The sequence below is a fragment of the Epargyreus clarus genome, unplaced genomic scaffold, assembly GCF_041222505.1.
Source record: "Epargyreus clarus isolate Ecla_fem2 unplaced genomic scaffold, WU_Ecla_fem_2.2 ptg000001l, whole genome shotgun sequence".
NCBI lineage: Eukaryota > Metazoa > Arthropoda > Insecta > Lepidoptera > Hesperiidae > Epargyreus > Epargyreus clarus.
In genome coordinates, this window is record NW_027332209.1 from 1,785,127 (window position 1) to 1,809,086 (window position 23,960).

General features: G+C 33.8%; 1 protein-coding gene across 2 annotated transcripts in view; it reads left to right on the top strand.

Annotated features, from left to right (window-relative positions):
* Con (leucine rich repeat protein connectin) overlaps window positions 1–23,960 on the top strand; it is a 292,778-nt gene that overhangs the window by 30,002 nt on the left and 238,816 nt on the right. For both annotated transcript variants that reach the window (XM_073074015.1, XM_073074008.1), the window contains exon 2: window positions 15,437–15,471. The gene's annotated coding sequence lies outside the window, so the exon portion shown is untranslated. The remainder of the gene's footprint in view (window positions 1–15,436; window positions 15,472–23,960) is intronic.

A 23,960-nucleotide genomic window follows, 5' to 3' on the forward strand; every position in this document is an offset into this window, starting at 1 on the left:
CTCTAAGTGGCCAGTGCTACCAATAGATATGTAATTTACCCGAAATAATAGTCTGTTTGACATTTGTAGATACAACCTCACAGGATCAAAGTGGAATGTAGCCTTACAATAGTCTTCAAAAGGCTTCTAGTAAGACAGAATTACGTATTATGTACATTATAATATTATATGTGTGATTGTACGTGTAGTCGATTTCATAGTAGTAAGAGTTCGATCTACGAGTAAATTATTGAAGTTTGGAATGAGTATTTAAGTTTGTATGGACGTACATACAAAAAATCTCCTCCTTATGCCATAATTATAGTCCACAATCCAATGTCGACCCAAATGTGACTCATAATATTAAACGCAACTTAAGATAAGATCTATTTGTCTGATGTCGTCGTCATCACCCGATGTGTCCACTGTCCCACTACTGTGCACGAGTCTTCTCTCAGAATGAGCTGGATTTAGCAGATATTCTACCGCCCCAACAACCAAGTCTACCAATATCAAGTGTATATTGGTAGACTTCACACACTCTCGAAAACTTTTTTTGTAGCTCAAGCGTGCAGTGAGAAAATTACCAAAGTTGTGGAAAATTTACAAACTGGCATTTAGCCAGCATGGTGGACTATGGTCTAAGCGCATTTTATTCTGATCCTTGATTCATATGCAGAATTTGAACATTGACTTAATAATGACATAATGACAATTACTTCACAATGAATATTTTTAGATAGTCGATCATTATAGAACACTGTAGAATATTCTAGAATGCTCTTAAACAATTACGAATATTAGAATTTCGTTCATACCATAATAGTTTTTATGCACTACACAGGCAACCGTAATAAATGTATGCACAGCTGTCTGGGAAGCTGAAATGCGATAGGGTTCGTAATTGAATGCCCAATTTATGCAGAGTGCTAAATTCAATTTGCCTTGCTCTAGGTTGATTTCTGGTGTTAGACCTAAAATATTACCACAGTTACGAAAGATATAGAGACGGTTATTTTAATATCATGTAAATGAAAGTTTTACCTCAAAAATATATAGAGTTGGTGTTAAATTAGAAAGAAAATCCGTATAACAGTTACTTAATAGTTTTGGTATTGTCCAAAAACACGTTAAATAAATAAATATCTGTCCAAACTTAGAATACCTTAAGTATTTTAAAATTACTGATAGATATTTAAACACTTTGTTTTAATCCCTAAAGCAAATAAAAAGATTTTTGCCTTGTTATTTTAACTTGTGTATCTGTCTGGCACGGAGATTATAAGTATCTTTTAGTTAACCTATTACTGTCCCACTGGTCAGGACGGATAAGGCAACAACTATATAGAAGGTGATAAAAGTAGTATAGTACGGGGGAGGTGCCTTATATCTATTTTAGCGTGATCACTTTTCTACGGATGGACTGCAAGCGTGTTTGCTGCTTAAAATAGGGATGGCGATTCTTTCTGAAAAATATCGATTCTTGAATCAATTCGAATCGAAGTGTCACAAATCGATGCTCGAAAAAAAAAGGATTCTTCGATTAATCGACCTCCGATCACCCTCTTTAGCTTCAAACTTATGAAGAAATATAACTCTTCAAATTAGATCATTTGGCACCACTTACCACAGTACCTTGCAGTACTACAGTCTCACGAAGGGTTCTACCACCTTTTAGCTATTTGTACACTTGAATGTCAAAGGTTCAAATTAAACCGTATTGTTGTGTTCAAACATATTCACGTATGTTTTGTGTTAGCTATTTGGTGATTGTGTAAACAAACCGACATTGAATCCACACGACATTGTTTGGAAATAAAACAATGCTTTGATATTTGCATGTATTCTGTTCTTGCAAACAATGTTATCGAAATAGCTCTTTTGGGGTCATAAGCGTGTTAGCAGAGTTAGAAGCAAACGTAATTGTTATGTACGCGCACACCGTCACGAAATATGAGAGAATTGAGTCTCAGTGGCACGACCACCACACGTATTTTTGCCTAATAACAGCATTGTTAAACGCTTAGTGTTGTGCTTTGCAGGGCGGTAAGGGAGACATACTTTTTCAAGGCATTCCAGTTTAGTCCTCAGTGGTACAGAACTATCCGGGAAGGACTATAGCCTAATTTTTTCTCGCTTTAAGGCCAGTGTCCAGCAATGGGACAGAGTTGACACAATACCAATAGATTCACTATATAAGAATTAAAGAGAACGACATGACCTTATGATGATTACATATTTTTTGTAATTGTCTTCAGTTCGATGAACGGTAATGAAATGAGACGAATTAAAATGTGACGTAATTAGATCAAAATAAATGTGTTTATTTTACACAAGCCGACGAGGGCATTTATGTACAAACCTTAAAATCGTATCCAACTTCGACTAGACTAGATAGGCCAACGACTTTGTCACGACACAACACACGTTACATTTAATTACCAACAACCAATATTCGAAAAATACATTTTTCTCACTACGAACCAATTACGAGAGGAAAATGTGTTTGAGAACACGGTTAATAGAATGTCGCGACAGGGCTAAGGATGGGCGATGGATTTTTCATTTACCTCTTGAATAATAAAACGGGGTTTAGAGCATCGAATTAAGTGATTTATTAAGTGGTTCGAGTTACCGGATTGAGTTTCGAGGGATTTTATTTATGCGACGTGTGGGGATAATGTTCAATATGTACGGTATGGTGTACGTGGTGGGCGTAACAAGTGATATTGTTTCTTTCTAAAACAAATTTTAAGTGTCTGTGATTCATATTTCCATTTTTTAGGTTGTGTGCTTGTTAGTATAATATAAAGTATTAATACGAGTAGATATTTTATTATTTGTCTACCGGTTTCTTTAAATAATTACTATATTCCGTTATGGACAACATTATAATTATCATAAAATTATTATATAATATACCCTTCCGTTTACCCTTCAAAATTTTGCATATTTCATAAACTGAACAACATTCACACAGACATACAAACAACGACATACAAGACGTACATACAGTCACACAAATAAACAGATAAAAAGACCGAACAAAGTCATTTGGGTTTTGCTTTTATAAAATTCTGTCAAATTTTATGCTCTAGACCTCTACCAGACGTAGGACAAGTGCCCAACAGTGGGATTCTAAAAAGTTTCCTACTAACTTAATGATAAGGGCTTGTTTACAATACAAAACCACTAAGACTCATTTGCTTCCGCATTTCTAGTGTAATTAAAGTTATGACGTACCATTTGTGGTTCCACGTTTGTACTGCTATTGTACGTGACTATTTTGCGGCTGATAGAGACAATTTAATGCTTTAACCCCTCGCCGTACTGCTAACGAGCAGCGATAAAAGATTTTTATAAGAAAAGTATAAGGTGGACACTATGCGCCAAAACAATTTGGGGAAATAGATACATTACCAACTTATACCTAAATTTCTATCTAATATCTAAATCTAAATTCTAAAATCTATCTAAATTTGCCAACCAAAGAAATAACTAAGACAGTATAAATCACAGTACAGATATTATTAATAAGCGCCTTTCGGTTTCAGCGTTGGCAATGCACCTATTACTGACCTCAGCATAGATTCCAATCCTACTTGAAGTGAGATACAATTTTTTATAGGCGAATGTGACTCAACATATAGTTGCATGCTCGTTTGCTAACTTAATGTCTTACATTCGCTTAAATGCTGCACGTTACTCGCTTGTGGTCAAACAATTCGTTTAAATAACAAGCTTTCCGTAATCAGAGCTGTTTCTGTATTTTTAAAACCTTTTTTTTAGATATGGGACATGTTTGTAGTGATGTGTTGTAAACATTTTTTAATATTTTCTGTTTTTATAAAATTTGAGTAGAAAGAAAGTAGCTTCTGTCGACCATGGCCATCAATGAGTGAGCAGGCCTTAATTAAAGGCCATCACTGATGGTTCATATGTAAGTGGGCTCTTAAACTCGAAGTCGGTAGCACCACCGCTACATCTATTTGTACCTAATACCAGCAGTGTAATGCGCTGCTGTGTTCTGTTATAAGGATGTGGTATTATGTGGTTATAAGGATGTGGTAAAGTAGAGATGGGTGTATTACCTTGGATACATATTTTGCATTTAGGTGCATATACTTAAGTATAACACTTCAAAATTACATTGCACGAGCGAACAGTAACGTGAGATATTTAGTGAACAACGTCTTAAGTTATCTAGTTTATCTTAGCGTATTAGCAAACTATCTTCGTTACCCTACTTTATTAGACTTCTAACTGCGCGCCTCACATGTACTCGTACATCGTAGATACATTATCGATACCGTATAGTTTCTACCATAGAATTAAAGTCTACTAGAAATGATGGGTAGACTTTGTTGTAATTATTGATACATTTGGGTTTTTTTTACGTGAGGAAATCCGTCATGGATTCCTTGTAGTCGTGGGGGCAGCAGAGGACCAAGCCAGACTCCTACTGAATAAAACCCGGTATCCCACTCTACGCCTAGTGGCGAGTTTTCGGACTTGCTTTCACATTCTATCCCGGTTTACATACATGCATTTGTGAAGGCTAGGCCTTGCGAAACTCCTCAATGCAGATTTTACGAGAATTGGTGAGGCGGGCTAGTGGACATTACGTGTCAGATTTACTATAAAACCTAAAACATATATTTATATAACAACCGGGACTGAAAATCTAATATGCCCAAAATGCCCGACGAAATATGAGATACTCGGAATTAAAGTTGGATTTATACGAATAGAATTATAATATATGTGAGTGGATAGTGGATAAAACTGGCTACCAAATGGATTCCCCGAAAACCCAATCCATATTAAAGTTACGCACCTATATCCTATTCTATAAAGAACAAAAGTGTTACCCAAAATACTTTATAAATTTCACTTTTGATGTGTGAAATGGAATACCTGGATAAAAATAGGTTTGGTCATCCTTTAAACGCAAAATAACATGATGTTATGAAGCAGAAATATAGACAACTAGCTGGCCCGGCAAACTTTGTACCACCTCAAAATCTATTTATCAAATATATTTCATATTAAATATAGCCTATGTTACTCGTGGATAATGTAGCTTTCGAATGGTGAAAGATTTTTTAAAATCGGTCCAGTAGTTTTTGAGCCTATTCATTACAATCAAACAAACAAACAAAGTTTTCCTCTTTATAATATTAGTATAGATATATAGAATGCAATCAAATACTAAGAAATTTCTTTATATTGACCGTACTGTAGAGATTAGACTTTTGATATTAACACATGTATCCAAGTGCAGAGTAGGTAGGTACATATTTTTGTAATGCAATATTGTATTATCAGTAACTTATTAGAAATGTATGTACTAGTACTGAACAAACTGAACATGTCTAAGACAATATTGACTAGATTTTCTTGGATAAGACAACTTTTTAGGAACTTTTTAGCATTTAAGAACTGTTTTTTATATCATATTTTAGTAGCAAACGAATATGCAGTTTATCTGATGGAAAGTGGCTACTTCTCCTCATAGACATTTATGATAATCCATAGATAAGATTAGATTCCTATCTTAGGTAGGCAACAGATGCGTTGCTACTCCTGAGGACTAATTTAAAACGCTTCGAATTTACCCCTATACATCATGGTGGATCTAAAGTAGGAAGTTTGTGGAAAAGGTAAAACGCCGTTCTTTAACTACATTTTAAATTATTAAAAGCTAATACTATTTAATTAGCAAAGATACGAGAAGAAAGTCGCTATTCATTGCAAAGACATTTAATTAAGGTTGTTAAAAGTTAGCTTATAGAAAACTGATAAGATTTTTTTTATCTCAGTAGCTTTTTCAATATTCTCTGCAGAAATAACAATATGAATATCCAAAGAAAACTTAGCTAGTAAAATAGGCAGTTAATTAATTTATGAACAGGGAATAAACTTTTGCAGTTGAATTAAAAATTTACAAATTCCTTTTTTGTGAATATTCAAGATTTAAACGGGTACGCGTGTGCTATTCCATTAAAGGTTCTCTTTGTTTGAAATGTAACCTAAGGCGTGCCGGCTTAGGTGTTTTTTTTATAATATAGTAGTAAACGAGCATGCAGTCCACCTGATATTAAGTGATTACTGTCGTTGGTTTGTCGGCCATAGAAGCGGCGTTACCCCTGAGGACTAAGCTGGAATGCCTCGGAAAAGTATGTCTCTTACCACAAAAGGGTCTCAAGGGTGACGTATTTTGTTTTTTGTTTAAATATTAATTAGTATGAATATTATCTTTATAACCCAGTCGGAGCTTACACACTATCAGGTATATTATACCCCTTACATTAATATAGCTTGGCAAATGGCAGAGAAATAACTATTTCTAGCGTGAATTGGACCTAGGGTTTCCTGTATAATTGTGGTTCCTGGCTGACTTACATATGAGGCGACGATCTCAATCATCCCTTTTAACAAAAAATCAATGTTACAAACGGACGGATATATACATATATAAACGGTATATGTATATGTATATGTATATGTATATGTATATGTATATGTATATGTATATGTATATGTATATGTATATGTATATGTATATGTATATGTATATGTATGTTGTTTGTGGCAGTGACCACTTACCATCAGAATTTCAATCCTATAAAAGTAGTACATAAGTAGGTACGTTTGTAAACCGTATGATAGGGCTGCGTTATCACGAAGTAGTCTTTTCCCTTAAAATTCGCTAACAAAAATGTAAAGCACATTTGAAACTACATCCTCTGATTTTATCTCCACAGATGTGGTTCGCTCAGTTCAGGAAACCGCTCCGAATGGATGAGCGATGGAAAAATCCCTTCCGCTCGAGAAACGTTGTTTTCCGTCGATTACCATTCGTTCCTACTTCTACTTTATAAAATTTGTACCTTCCGTATTTCCATTAGAGAATTTTAAATGTTCGTATTCTTTAGCTGAGGTACTTGTGTTGGTCTTAATGAAGGTTTTAAATTTTATGAAAATTTCTGTTAAATAATAAGTAGTATTAATTTTTTGGTCAAATGTTCACCGGTTTGTGCTGGCCGATTTATAACAATTTGAACCCTATTTTAAATGGTAAACGTGTTGTCATAGTAAATTATAATCAACTATTTATAGCACTTGAATAGTCAACAATTTGGCGAAATAAACAAAGTTAAATAAAAGCTTCTAAAATAAGTCTTTATTCTAATTGTTGAGTCAAATATTCAGCCAGCTTAAAGCGTAATTTAGTTTAGATGTTCTTGTTATAATAAATGTCTTGTAAATACAATAGTGATTTAAACGTTGATAGAAACTGTCGCATAGTTAAATTAGTTCTCTATTTCTGGGAATGTTTATGAAATTAACGCGAAACAATAATCAAGTTGATGATGAAAATTAACTAAAAATGAAATAGGTAGACGTGCTCCGTACTGGCGACGTTAATCCGGTGCCAATCAGTGCCAATTTGTATTTAAATTAACGGAGAAACATGTTTACGCTAATAATAATTCGAGATAAATTTCAGTCCCTAAATTTTAGATTTAGGAATTTAAACAACGTAAAAGACGGACATTTTAAATTAGTCACAAGGGATAGTAAAGAACTATGATTGATTTCAGATAGAATCACCGAGGGAGTCTTAGGAGTTTTCAAAAATATAATTTTAGAATTTTACTCCCCCTCATTGCCTAGACAATAAAAAGATTTGAAAAAATTTCAAACGTGAGCAAATTTGCAACTTTTAAAAAGTAAATATAATACGACTTAACATAATGGTACAACGGTACACTTATTTCTAACTCATAACAGCAGTATTAATCGCGGCTGCGTTCAGGTGTGAAGGGTGTGGTAAGGAAGACATACTTTTCCGAGGCGTTCCAGCTTAGTCCTCAACCGTTGCAGTGCATCTTTGGTCGACCTCAGGTAGGATATCCAATCCTACTCGGGTTTGATTGCAGACGTCCAAGGGCGGCAGTAGCCACTTACCATCAGATGGACTGCATGCCCGTCTGCTACTCCTATATTTTAAAAATATAACATAACTAATATTTATCATTTAATAGTCATTTACACTAAAATAACCTTTTTATAATATATTTACCGATACACGCATACACTGTTATTTTTAGATGTAGATAGATTAAACGATAAGGCTATTCGAATAACATTTCTTTAAAGTAAGTCTCTAAGCCTGCTCCGTCCAGTCTCGATACAAACTGCATCGGACAAGTCTCGGTAGCGAGTTATTTAAAGTTAAAACGATATTTGTACCGGACAAGACTTGTCTTACCGTAGTAAGTTGTGCGATCGAGCGATAGTCTGACGTATAGGTGATTTAATGTTTCTATCCATCTATCTAATGTTTTGCCAAAAATTTGACAACTCTAGACCGAAATTGTAAGCTATGTATGCATGTACGTATGTTTGTATGTATGTATGTATTTATGTATGTATGTATGTATGTATATATATGTATGTATCTATGTATGTATGTACGTGTGTATGTATTATATTTGTATTCGATGTATTCGAGTTTTGTTTTTAAAATAATTCTCTAGTTTAGTACGCTTTTTGGTAAGAGTATATTAATTTCATATAACTTGACCTTATCTTAAGAAGGTCTTATCTTTAGAAAATAAAAGTCTGATGTTTTATTTGACATAGCTACAGCCTGAAATGATAAAATTTTCATACAGACGTGTTTTAATTTGTCTGTTATTCTAATAATATGTTTCTTAGTATATCTCTAAGCTTGTTCCATTCCGTCTCAGTATAAACATCGGACAAGCCTCGCTACGAAGCGGGTTATTTAAAGTTAAAAAGGTACTTGTTTCGTACAATACTTGTCTTACCTTAATCGATCTTTCATGAAGCGATCGTTTGTTATCGCTCGTAATTTTTTTTCAATCTTTAAATTTTTACCTATCAATTTGTAAAATGTGGATCTCTGGTAGGAAAAACATTGGATAGATTGACTATCAATCATGAGTGTATAAATTGATTTTATATCATGAGTACAACTAAAGTTTCATATTAACTCTTTAACTACGCAGATTTTTAGGTAAGTATAACCCATACTTTATTATCAAAATATAAGATTTTGAAGTCGAACCCTTTGTGACTTGACGCTAGAGGTATCACTTCAAAACCTTTCTGTCAAATTACAGCAAAGCTAGACGTTGTTTTGTCCCGGTTTAAAGCAACTCCCACTCTCATGGTAACCTGAATTTACCATAAAATAATATTCCTAGAAATACTTAAAAGGCTTACTTTCCGTTAAATAATATTACTCGTATAGTTTCAAACAAAAATGTTCGCTCCACAAAACTATTTCTAAGCAAGTTAGCTCAGATACGTCCGACGGATATCACCCGCGTAAGTTGTTTAAAGTTAAACAGGTATGCTTCGGACGAGTATTGAATAGAATTTTTAGAGCGCAAAACGTGTAAGATATTGTACTGTTCCTTTTATAAATTGTGTTTTATATGTGTTATGGAATCATTTTTTATAACGCAGAAGTCGCAGGCAAGCATGCAATCCATCTAATGGTAAGTGACTACTGCTCCCCGTGAACATCTGTAATCAACGCCACAGATGCGCCGCTACCCCTGAGAACTAAGCTGGAAAGCGTCGGAAAAGTGTCTCCCTTGCCACACTCTTCAAACCAGAACACAGCAGCGCATAAAACTGCTGTTATTACGGAGAAATAGGTGTGGCGGTAGTACTGCCGGAGTCGAACCACAAAGTGTTTTTTTTTTTATAATATAGGAGTAGCAGACGAGTTCACTTGATACTGCCGCCCATGGACATCTGTAATCAACCCTAGATAGGATTAGATATTCCTACTTGAGGTCGGTCACAGATGCGCCGCTACCCCTGAGGACTAAACTGGAACGCCTCGGAAAAGTCTGTCTCCTTTACCACACCCTTCAAACCGGAACTCAGCAGCGCCTAACACTGCTGTTATTAGGTAGAAATAGGTGTGGCGGTGGTACCGACGGAGTCGAACCACAAAGGGTTCTTCCACCTTCAAAACCTTTTGTAACCTTCTATCATAATTTATTTTTAAAAGAGCTGTGCCCCGCGGGTTTCCCCAAGTTTAAAAGTGTAAATACTGTGGAGAGTTTATGGGATTTTTCTAGCCATTTCAGAGATTAGCCAACCAGACGGACAAAGATTTAAATATCTATTTGTTTCTTGTCATATCAAATAAGCAAAACACTTTTATTATGTCGTTTCCAACTGACACTTTATTTATTTGTATAGATATTAATGATGAGCGAGTAAAAATGATCACTGTTAAAATAAATTAATATTGTAATTAGGGCTAATGATATTTGAAAAATGTTAAAATTTAATTATCAAAGTATGAATAAATTCCTGTTTATTTAATTCAAATAATTTAAAAGAAATACCTAGAATTGTTTTAAATCAATAAAGTATAAGTTAAATATCTTTTAATATTTATTTTAGTTTTTATATCTAAAATAGGTCGCTACGAAAGTATATTTGAAAACAAATGATCTTAATTTTTTTCAACTTTCATCTTTCAGGAACGCCATTGTCGTTTTGTGTTTTGTTTGAAACCTATTCTATTGAAATTTCCCTTTGTTGCAGTTTCATTGAAAGGAGAGGGAGCGGAGAAAATCTCGATATGTGCTAAATAGATTTACTAGTAGTAGTTTATAGATAGGTAGTGATATACAGAAGTATTTATTTTACTTCTTGTTACTTACCTATTTTGCGGAAGTTTTGTGAGCGGTTGATCGGTTTCTGAATTCGTAATGCATATAAAATAATTCTCAGTTATTTTGTTTTATTCAGCTATTTAAAATGATAATAATGAAAAGTAGGACTAATAATTAATAGAACTGTATTAAATATGAAAAGTAATGAAAAATAGAGCTAAGTATCTCTGGAAAGGGAGAATATTTTATTTAATTTTTCATATGAGATATAATGGATATTAATATCAAAAATAAAAAAGCTAAATATGTCTAAGGAATGAGTTGCACCAATAATGTCATATGTTTTAGATAATCCTTACTAATATTATAAATCCGAAAGTAACTCTGTCTGTCTGTCTGTCTGTCTGTCTATCTGGTTGTCTCTTCTTCATGCCTAAACCACTAAACCGATTTTCATGAAATTTTGTACAAAGATAGTTTGAGACCCGAGAAATAAAAATAGGATAGTTTTTTCGTGGAAATCCCACGGGAACTAAGGATGGCATTCTAAGATCGATTAATCGGAGAATCGATCTTTTGGACCCAAAACATCGATTATTTTAATCGATATTAGTAAGGATTTAATCGTAAACTATGTATTTGATCATGTGATGATCTTTAGTAAAGTTGAAGGTACGAATTTACAGTTTTATGTATGTTAGTATGTTATATTATTCTCTTTTATACGCGGGCGAAGCCGCGGGCAATAACTAGTAAGATAATATAAGAGGTTTGTGGTTATTGGCAGCGCCTAAAAATATAATATCTTTTAACATAAGATTACAAAATGATTTTTGGGAAATTAAAAGTAAATCAGCAGAATTATTAAGTAATCGGCTATGGCTAATAAGAATAGAAAGCAGTATATTGGATTTTACACTTTTTGCATCGGCAAAATAATACTCAAACAAAAACTGTAGTAGAGGATGTTTAACAGGAAATTTAAGATAAATTAAATTGAACAAAAATGATAACAAAATACGTTGGACGAAAACAAGAAGAGGATAATACTTACCATCAGAATTTCAATCCTATAAAAGTAGTACATAAGTAGGTACGTTTGTAAACCGTATGATAGGGCTGCGTTAAAACGAATTAGTCTTTTCCCTTAAAATTCGCAAACAAAATTGCAAAGCACATTTGAAACTACATCCTCTGATTTTATCTCCACAGATGTGGTTCGCTCAGTTCAGGAAACCGCTCCGAATGGATGAGCGATGGAAAAATTCCTTCCGGTCGAGAAACGTTGTTTTCCGTCGATTACCATTCGTTCCTACTTCTACTTTATAAAATTTGTACCTTCCGTATTTCCATTAGAGAATTTTAAATGTTCGTATTCTTTAGCTGAGGTACTTGTGTTGGTCTTAATGAAGGTTTTAAATTTTATGAAAATTTCTGTTAAATAATAAGTAGTATTAATTTTTTGGTCAAATGTTCACCGGTTTGTGCTGGCCCATTTATAACAATTTGAACCCTATTTTAAATGGTAAACGTGTTGTCATAGTAAATTATAATCAACTATTTATAGCACTTGAATAGTCAAGAATTTGGCGAAATAAACAAAGTTAAATAAAAGCTTCTAAAATAAGTCTTTATTCTAATTGTTGAGTCAAATATTCAGCCAGCTTAAAGCGTAATTTAGTTTAGATGTTCTTGTTATAATAAATGTCTTGTAAATACAATAGTGATTTAAACGTTGATAGAAACTGTCGCATAGTTAAATTAGTTCTCTATTTCTGAGAATGTTTATGAAATTAACGCGAAACAATAATCAGCTGATGATAAAAATTAACTAAAAATGAAATAGGTAGACGTGCTCCGTACTGGCGACGTTAATCCGGTGCCAATCAGTGCCAATTTGTATTTAAATTAACGGAGAAACATGTTTACGCTAATAATAATTCGAGATAAATTTCAGTCCCTAAATTTTAGACTTAGGAATTTAAACAACGTAAAAGACGGACATTTTAAATTAGTCACAAGGGATAGTAAAGAACTATGATTGATTTCAGATAGAATCACCGAGGGAGTCTTAGGAGTTTTCAAAAATATAATTTTAGAATTTTACTCCCCCTCATTGCCTAGACAATAAAAAGATTTGAAAAAATTTCAAACGTGAGCAAATTTGCAACTTTTAAAAAGTAAATATAATACGACTTAACATAATGGTACAACGGTATACTTATTTCTAACTCATAACAGCAGTATTAATCGCGGCTGCGTTCAGGTGTGAAGGGTGTGGTAAGGAAGACATACTTTTCCGAGGCGTTCCAGCTTAGTCCTCAACCGTTGCAGTGCATCTTTGGTCGACCTCAGGTAGGATATCCAATCCTACTCGGGTTTGATTGCAGACGTCCAAGGGCGGCAGTAGCCACTTACCATCGGATGGACTGCATGCCCGTCTGCTACTCCTATATTTTAAAAATTTAACATAACTAATTATTTATCATTTAATAGTCTTACACTAACACTAAAATAACCTTTTTACAATATATTTACCGATACATGCATACACTGTTATTTTTAGATGTAGATAGATTAAACGATAAGGCTATTCGAATAACATTTCTTTAAAGTAAGTCTCTAAGCCTGCTCCGTCCAGTCTCGATACAAACTGCATCGGACAAGTCTCGGTAGCGAGTTATTTAAAGTTAAAACGATATTTGTACCGGACAAGACTTGTCTTACCGTAGTAAGTTGTGCGATCGCACGATAGTCTGACATATAGGTTATCTAATTTTTCTATCCATCTATCTAATGTTTTGCCAAAAATTTGACAATTCTAGACCGAAATTGTAAGCTATGTATGCATGTACGTATGTTTGTATGTATGTATGTATATATATGTATGTATCTATGTATGTATGTACGTATGTATGTATGTATTATATTTGTATTCGATGTATTCGAGTTTTGTTTTTAAAATAATTCTCTAGTTTAGTACGCTTTTTGGTAAGAGTATATTAATTTCATATAACTTGACCTTATCTTAAGAAGGTCTTATCTTTAGAAAATAAAAGTCTGATGTTTTATTTGACATAGCTACAGTCTGAAATGATAAAATGTTCATACAGACGTATTTTAATTTGTCTATTATTCTAATAACATGTTTCTTAGTATATCTCTAAGATTGATCCTACCTATCTCAGTGTAAACATCGGATAAGTCTCGCTACGAAGCGGGTTATTTAAAGTTAAAACGGTATTTGTTTCAGACAATACTTGCCTTACCTTAATCGGTTATGACATGAAGCGATCGTTTGTTATCGCTCGTTATTCATTTTCAATCTTTAAATTTTTACCTACCTATTTGTAAAATGTGGATCGTTGGTAGGCAAAACATTGGATAGATTGATTATCAATCATGAGTGTATAAATCGATTTTAATGCCATGAGTACAACTATAGTTTGATATATAAAAAAATTGGGGTGGTTTTCGAAAAGTGATAAATGGAGCATCCCACGCTTTTTTCACAATTATACTATTTACTGTTCCTTAATTGATTCCTAGATTGAAAATTATTTTCCACTTTTTAGTTGATTTTTATCATAAAAGCGTGTTTTTTAGTTTTTTGAACTATATTTATTTTGTTCTGGTTTAAAGCAATTGCCACTCTTGTGGTTACCTGAATTTACCATAAAAGTATATTTAGAAGATTCCTAGAAATACTTAAAAGGTTTCTTTTCCGTAAAATAATATTACTCGTATAGTTTCAAACAAAAATGTTCGCTCCACAAAACTATTTCTAAGCAAGTTAGCTCAGATACGTCCGACGGATATCATCCGCGTAAGTTGTTTAAAGTTAAACAGGTATGCTTCGGACGAGTATTGAATAGAATCTTTAGAGCGGAAAACGTGTAAGATTTTGTACTGTACCTTTTATAAATTGTGTTTTATATGTGTTATGTAATCATTTTTTATAACGCAGAAGTCGCAGGCAAGCATGCAATCCATCTGACGGTAAGTGACTACTGCCTCCTGTGAACATCTGTAATCAACGCCACAGATGCGCCGCTATCCCTGAGAACTAAGCTGGAATGCGTCGGAAAAGTGTGAAAACGGAGACACCGTTGCACATTCTTCAAACCAGAACACAGCGACGCATAAAACTGCTGTTATTACGCGGCAGAATAGGTGTGGCGGTAGTGCTGCTGGAGTCGAACCAAAAAAATCATAGTTTATTTTTAAACGAGCTGTGCCCCTCGAGTTTAAAAGTGTAAATAATCTGGAGATTTCATGGGATTTTTCTAGCCATTTCAAAGATTAGCCAACCAGGCGGACAAAAATTTAAATATCTATTTGTTTCTTGTCATATCAAATAAGCAAAACACTTTTATTATGTCGTTTCCAACAGACACTTTATTTATTTGTATTGATATTAATGATGAGCGAGTAAAAATGATCACTGTTAAAATAAATTAATATTATAATTAGGGCTAATGATATTTGAAAAATGTTAAAATTTAATTATCAAAGTATGGAAAAAATCCTGTTTATTTAATTGAAATAATTTAAAAGAAATACCTAGAATATTTTAAATCAATAAAGTATAAAAATATATCATTTTCAAGTTAAATATCTTTTAATATTTATTTTAGTTTTTATATCTAAAATAGGTCGCTAGGAAAGTATATTTGAAAACAAATGATCTTAATTTTTTTCAACTTTCATCTTTCAGGAACGCCATTGTCGTTTTGTGTTTTGTTTGAAACCTATTCTATTGAAATTTCCCTTTGTTGCAGTTTCATTGAAAGGAGAGGGAGCGGAGAAAATCTCGGTATGTGCTAAATAGATTTACTAGTAGTAGTTTATAGATAGGTAGTGATATACAGAAGTATTTATTTTACTTCTTGTTACTTACCTATTTTGCGGAAGTTTTGTGAGCGGTTGATCGGTTTCTGAATTCGTAATGCATATAAAATAATTCTCAGTTATTTTGTTTTATTCAGCTATTTAAAATGATAATAATGAAAAGTAGGACTAATAATTAATAGAACTGTATTAAATATGAAAAGTAATGAAAAATAGAGCTAAGTATCTCTGGAAAGGGAGAATATTTTATTTAATTTTTCATATGAGATATAATGGATATTAATATCAAAAATAAAAAAGCTAAATATGTCTAAGGAATGAGTTGCACCAATAATGTCATATGTTTTAGATAATAAGATAATATAAGAGGTTTGTGGTTATTGGCAGCGCCTAAAAATATAATATCTTTTAACATAAGATTACAAAATGTATTTTAGGAAATTAAAAGTAAATCAGCAGAATTATTAAGTAATCGGCTATGGCTAATAAGAATAGAAAACAGCATATTGGTTTTTCCCTATTTGCATCGGCAAAATAATACTCAAACAAAAACTGTAGTAGAGGATGTTTAACAGGAAATATAAGATAAATTAAATTGAACATAATGACAAAAATGATAACAAAATACGTTGGACGAAAACAAGAAGAGGATAATATGTCATTATTTACATAACGTTCGGAAATATACAAATAGCGTAAAATGTTACCTATTTGTAAAATTCTGGATTTGTCACCTATCCGCGTCTCGTAACATTGAAATTTTACTTCTTGCATCGATAATCTCTGGGTTTGACGGCAACATGGAATTGGGAATTCGCAATTATAGAAAGTATTTTGAATATGCGAATTATGTAAGTTGAAAATTATAAGCAATATACTTGACACATATTTAATAACCCTTATAAACAATAATTACAAAAAAATTCCTGTGATTAATATAACTAAATTTATAGTATCTCGCAGTATGGATCATAATATTATGAAAGTAGTAATTAAAATTAGGTGAAAATTAAGAGAACGGAAGACAGAGAACTAAGAGGGAACGAGAATAAACGGTAAACAGACTAAACGCTTTCTACACTCACAGCCACAAAGATGAAGACAAACACCCAGACCCAGAACAGATATCTGAATGATGAAGTTAGACAGATATCTAAATTCATCATTCAGATATCTGTATGACCGGGGATCGAACCCGGAACACTTTGCGCGTCAGACCGGTATGGTGACAGCTCCGCTACGCGGGTCGTCTTAGAATGCTTGGTGTATATTCGTTTCAGGCGAAGATGTATGCGTATGAGTGGGAAATAATAATAGAATAAGCTCCTTGGACCATAAAAATAAACTTATTGATAACTTTTTTTTCTATAAAAAAATTCAAAATCTTTCATTTATCTCGCCACGACGCATAAATATAATATAGAAGAGACACAAAATTCAACTAAAAATATTCTACACATGAAAGCTTCCAATCGTTTCGGTGAAAATCCCGTGGAGGTACGGCCGTATTGTAACGTTTTCACCGAAGGGATTTCAGATTTGCGCCACGTACAATAAAACATATATGTCGAGCGATTTGAAAACTCCGTCCGTGCATTGTGGTTTGCTAGAAAAAATTAGAATCAGAATTTGAATTTTGAATTGATTTTCATGGGTAGTGAAATACCAGAATTGTTACGGGTGAAATATGTTTCTTTATAACTACAGCAGAAAATGTACATAGGAAAGATAATAATAAAGTTGTTTTTTTACTTTGCTTGAAAGTTTTAAAATAATGTCGCCATTGACAAGTTTATGTTTTACTTAAAATTTATGTCTTCGACCATTTAATACAGCAACTAAACTAGATAATTACATTCTCGGTATTAATTTATCTATCCTTTGGTCAGTTCATTTTTTTGACAAAATTACATTTTGCTTGTATCTTCACAAACCAAATCTCGTCTACTTCATAAGTACCTAAATCATAAAAAAAAATCTACAAAACATCACATATATTTATTTTATGTAAATAATAAAAGCCAATGAACGCTATGTACGCTGTTCCCCTTAAAACCTGGTACCACATAATCAGGCAAGCGTCAAGACGCCAAAGGTCTCCCGCGGTTCTCCGCAAATTATATTATCTCCAAACAGATTGAGAGCATACAGGGACGTCTTTTGAAAATTCTCTTTATATGCTAATAAATAAATTTACCCAGCACGACTGATTTGATTGGAGTAAACATTTCCCTTTAGAAAACTCTATGAGAAAGCAATTATCGAGACTCCTATCTCGAGGCGGAGGAATCCATGTAAAACACTGGCATATATTTATCGGCAAATATTCCGGAGACTCGCGTGAAATTTCTTATCGTCTCGTAGGGAAAGAATTTGTAGGGTCTTAGAGAAATTGGACGAATCTAACTTTGTACTGACACCCAGCGAGGGTATTGGAGCGTGTCGTAAATAAATGACGCGAAAATATATTGAGTTAATATTGTTCAAGGTGACTTGGTAATATTGGACCGTTATTTCGATATCATTATTGAATTGTAACTTTTTAATATAATAGACGATGATAATTTTAGCAGCAAACAGAGTTATAGAACTTTACATTATTTGTTTTACAACTATACACAAGCAGGAACGCACAGAAAGAGAACTTCAAACCAAGAGGAATACTATAGCATACTCTTCAATGCGTAATATTTAAGTGTAGTGTTGTGGGAATAGTAGTAGTATAATTATATTAATCAGAAATTAGTACAGAATATGTCATCAAAAATGATTTATTTTTTCCTATCTCTGAGTATTTTACAAAAACCTTGTTATGAAAAGATTACCGAGAGTCTCAAAAACCCTGGCTAAGTTTCTAAGAATAATTACGGATCAAGAAAACATTCGAAACGGCTGTCTTGACCTTATCCCCGGAATTCAAACAAAAGCACAAAAGTAAGGAGAAACCATTAATCAAAACACTCAAAAGTCTTGTCAGTTTTCTACCGAATATTTTTGGATTCATACTTCTTAGTGTTCTGTACCTACCAAGATTAGACGTATCAAGAGGATAATATTCTATAAATGTCTGATCAAGAACAGAACACATATTTTCACAGGAATTGGAACCTGGATTTTTTGCACTTGAACTCTAACACATGTTTAGCCATATGTTCAGACACTTAAGTTCTCGTAAAGTATTGTTTGCTAAAAGTGTCAGAAAAGGAAATTTTTGTGTACCAATAACAATTAACACAGGATATAACAATATCCTGTTGGAGCCGAGACGAGGACACTTGTAGTATGACTAGACCATAAGTTTAAAGTCGCTCAACGGTGTATCTTTGAGAGATATATTATATCTATAATGAAGATATTCCAATGAGGACCAAGGTCACTGACATATGTTTTTTTTTAATACTTTTTTTTGCGCGGCGAAACAAGTAGTTGACTTTATATTTTGAAAATTATATTGAGTAATAACTTCGACATATAATCAATTTATTAAATTAAGGCTGATAAAATTTAAGAATAAATAAAACAAATGACTTATATTACAATTGCGCCAGCCCGACTCCCACTTGGCCTTATTTCTTTGGAAACAGCTGAGTACCGTTTGTGCGTAGCGAAGAAACCTGTCGTCCTAGCATTGTCTTTTTCGGGACACGTTGAAGAGGCATGCCTGTGAATAAAAGAAAAAGAAATAGACAAAGATTTGAAAAGAATAAGCCTTAAGGGTAGTGAAAATTTGAGCCTTAAAATGAAAGTGCTTGTATTACTAAGACACGTGAAAAGGCAAAAATAATTTGGGTTGAGAACGTTGGAACACGCATTCGGTAATATATCGACAGCGTTTGTTGAGTTTAAAAAATATGTCTTTATCGATATTTAAAGAATATAATTAAGTATGTTTCAAGTTAAATCCAGTATTTATTTATTTTAATTTATTTTGTACTTTCTACAATTTAATTAAATGAAGTCTTTCCTCATTGTGTTTTCCTTGATTATTAAAGCAAGTATAAGACCGTTAAGCTATGTAATCTACGCTTTTATAATCTAAGCTTATAATTTATTTGACTTGATTTGTTTCCAAATCCATTCACTTCAGTTACAAAAAACCTCTTAGGCATGTAAATTTAGTAATGATATTTTCCTTTACCGTTAAAACAAGCCATTATTTTCTTGGACATCCAAAAAACACTGTCTGGGATTTGAACCTCGGACCACTGAAGGCCGATATTCCCACTGTTCTACTCTGATCTACATTGCCTAATTCTGACTAGTCTGCAACTATCCAATGCAACAATACTCGCAATCTGAAAATGGAAATAGCGTTGCCGCTTCGAGCACCAAGATGAATTAGCTCATTGTCTGCAGCTGACTGTCTCATCCTTTTGTCCAAAACACAGGAGGGTTAATAAATTACCCCTGAAAAGGATTCTACTATGCACTTACTTCTGACTTCCAGAATATATGATCCCAGAATATATGATCGCGTTTTCGGGTTTCGTAGTCAATCGGTAAAAGATAAAGGTGGAAGCGACTAGTATGGTTCGATCAGAATACCACGGCCACATCTTTCTAGCACGAAGCAAATCTGCGTTCCGTTTTACAAATTTTATATTTTGGACGCAAATACTTTATTTCCATAGTCATCATGATCATAAAGTGGACTGCATGCTCTATATTCGTTCTATATTATAAAAAAAAATAGTATAAAGAACCGAGAAGTGTGCAAGAAACCCAAAAAATTATCTAAACAATTGAAACCCATAAGAACCGTTAACATTCTCGATTCAAAAGTGTGAGTTTCTCGAAACAAAGGTTGTACTTATAACATGAAACCCTTACGGGGAGGGTTCTTACTCTCGCTAGGAAAACGTTTGAGGTTCTCGAGTGGGTTCAAGAATTCTCGGCGTAAAAATATTTTTATCACTCTAACCCGGCAATCTGCCTTTTTGTGGAATATTTGTTGTAATGCTCGTTTTTCCCTTGGAATGAAAGGAGCTTCGTGGCAGAGTGGAGGTAGCACTTTTATGGTATCGACGCCATATATTTCTAATTTAATAACAAGTTACCTGTTGCTGTGTTTTGGTTTGCATTAGTAAGGAAAACGTGTTTACACGAAGGATTGTAACTTTACGATAATAAGTTATAGTGTTCGCCAAACTGCTAGTCCGCTCTGAATATGGAAAGGAGTCGCGTCGAATAGTAAGCTGTAGATATTAGCGGGACGAGGATAGCGCGGGTCCCCTCCGGCACCCGTCTGCTCTCGCCCGCGGGTACATAGCTGTGTTAGTATGCTCGTAGGTTGCTACGGAAAATACGTTTGTAGTTGTGCGCAACAACTTCAGAGCGTACTGGCAGTTTGGCGCGGATTATACAATAAGTATAAACTTCTACTTCAATTTCATAAAATAAAATGACTGATTACCGTCCACTTTGCCCAAGTGATTATTGTTAGACTTGACAAACTTTAAGACAACACTACTAATAGAGAACTTACAGTGATATTTTCCTTACGATATTACCCTTCACTGTTACATATTTTATTAAAAACAGATATTTTTACTGATTATTCTATAAAAGACTTCAGACCTGTAGAGTGGAAGGCACTTAGTTTAAATGCATTTCTTCTGACAAATCTATCTCTTACACTTATTGAACTCACTGATAAGATATATTTTTAAATCATCCCTCCTACTCATATATTAGTATGTTAACCCTTACAATTCGGCGATTCAAATTCCACCCACGATTCCCAATTCAACCCTTAAGTGATTTTAAATCTCATCAGAAATGTTACCAGCTAGTAATTTATTTCTAAGGAAAGTAACATATGTTGCTTGAATTGAAAGTGAGGTGCGCTCACGAGCGAATTTTAATTTTACACAGAACTGAGAACTAAAATTTATTTTCCCCGGCGATAGAACGAAAATGGGTTGTGCTAGTGTGTGAAATTCTAAATGCGTTTATAATAATCTTTATACTCAAATTTGGTCTGCGCGTTTTCGTAACTCTTCTCTTAAACACCTTTATCAATTTTATCAGTCATCACTACGTTATGACTTTCTTAGTCAAGCGCAGCTGTATTCTTATGTAAGTAACAAAGACACGTATACAGTGTATATGATATATGTATAGTAGGTACTCAGAAGACGCAATTCATATGAATGTCTATTGTCAGATATATTTGTGAACCAGTGACCGTTTACCAACATTGCATACTCGTTTACTACTTTAATATCATGAAAAACTTCATCAATGTAAATGTGTCCTACAAATAAAACTATTTAGTTGCAAATCACGTTTCCGTGAAACAGTAAGGAGGAACGTTCATCTTCTAATACAATATTATAAATGCTAATTTTATATGAAAGTGTCCATACGCGTTCTTGTTATTGCCTCTAAAGACCTCCTTCTTTTTCATTATAACCACGAAGATATACGATTTCTTTATTAATGTAAATAGCAAACAATCTTCCTGATGATGTTGACGGCTCAGGGCCACACAGGGTTTTTTTACATATAGAAGTAAAAAAAGTGTAGTCTACTAGATGTTAAGTTTCTACTGCCACCCAATTACATCTGTTGTAGTCAACTCCAGATAAGATTAGAATCCTACATGATGTCGGCCACAGATGTGTTGCTACTCCTGAAGACTAAGTTAGAAAGATGTGACGGTGGTGACTCTGGAATTGAACCACGAAGAGTTCTACCACCATATGCTAAACAGCCATTCCAGCCTTTGGACATTTGTAATCAACGCTAGATAGGGTTTTCCATAAATAAGTAAGGTGAGTCTTAGCTCCAGATTTCTAGCTATCACTAAATATTGTATACGTACAAGAGTAATAGATTTAGATTGTGTAATGACAATGATAAATTGTGTGTCGCTATATATGTCAATATGTTGCAGTCAATTATTTACTTATGAAAATGCAAGCTTCTTCGCTATACTAATCCCATAAGCAGGGCCTAAAAATACCTGTAGCAGAGGTCAAATCAATGAATATCGAAGGGGAAAAAGGGTGGGAGTCAGTGACCTAATTTGTCGCAGGAAACCGTCACCGGGTCTAAGCTTATAGCATACATAATGTATTTAAATACACTTGTATGAGGAGGATGATAGGAAGCACTTCCATCTTAGACCTCTAGATTAGGAATGCCTATTAGTCAAACATATATTAGTCGACTTCAAGTAGGACTCCAATCTTGTCTAGGTTTGATTTGAGACCATTATTTGTCTTTGGACTTAGGAAGCCTCACAAGGTGGTAGAAACCTCTGTGGTTTAACTTCTGTGGCACCACCGCCACACCTACTAATAACAGAAGTTTTAGGCACTGTTGTGTTCTGGTTTGAACGGTGTAGTAAGGGAGACATATTTTTCCATTGCGTTCCAGTTTAATCCTCAGGCGTAGTTGTGGTCGTCCTCAGGAATCTAGTCTTATCTGGGTTTGATTATAAGTTTCCATAGGCGGCAATAGCCACTTGCCATCAGGTGGACTACATGCTCGTCTGCTACTCCTATATTTAAAAAAAAAACCATTTCTAGCGTGAAGCAGTCTTGTGTTTTGGTGGAAAGGTGAGGACATGTGTGTGGATTAACATGTGGGGTGATCTTAGCCGTCTTTGTCCTTGGGAGTAGAGACCACATCCGTGATAGGCTTCAGGTAGAACCAGCTCTATATGGATTTGGCAACATTTTCCATTTACTATCAGATTGAATACAAGCTCGTTTTATACGTTAGTCTTATAAACAACACGAATTCCCTTTCATAGTTAGTTTTCAAACGTGAATAAAATAGCCAATAGTTCATTCGAAACTGACAGGTCGCTATGAATTGTTAAAACCTGTTCGCATCCCAAATAACCCTTTCAGTTCTATATAAATCGTTTCGTCAAAACCAATAGCGATACTATTTGGTTAGGCTTTCGTCGCCCACGTTTTAGGAACCCGTTAACAATGTTTTATATAACACTGTGTTACAAATTAAGTTCATAAATCGATGTATTGTTTGATCCTTGTACTTTTGAAAGTTATAGTGTTTTAATAGAATTTAAACATCTATGTAACCTTGATGTAGAAATCTCAAGCATGTATATTTTTCATGTTTATGTTTCCGATGTTTGTCCGATGTTCCGATGTCCGATGTGTACGATTTTTCCTTTTACCTTTACAGCTATACATAATTTTTAAACCTAACTTAATTTATCGGTAACAAAAATTTTTCAAAATAGGGTTTCTACCTGTAACCCTTCACAACTACCACTCCTGAAAACTAAAATGGTCGCTGAATATATAAGTTTGCCATTATTCACAAACTTCTAAAGAAACGGAACAATTTATTGACGCTAGAAATAAGTATTGCGGTATATCTTCCCCTAAAACTATACTCGAGATAAATACCAACGCAAGCGAAACCATGCGTTCCAACTAGTATTAAAACCTCAACAAATGATTTAAGAGCACG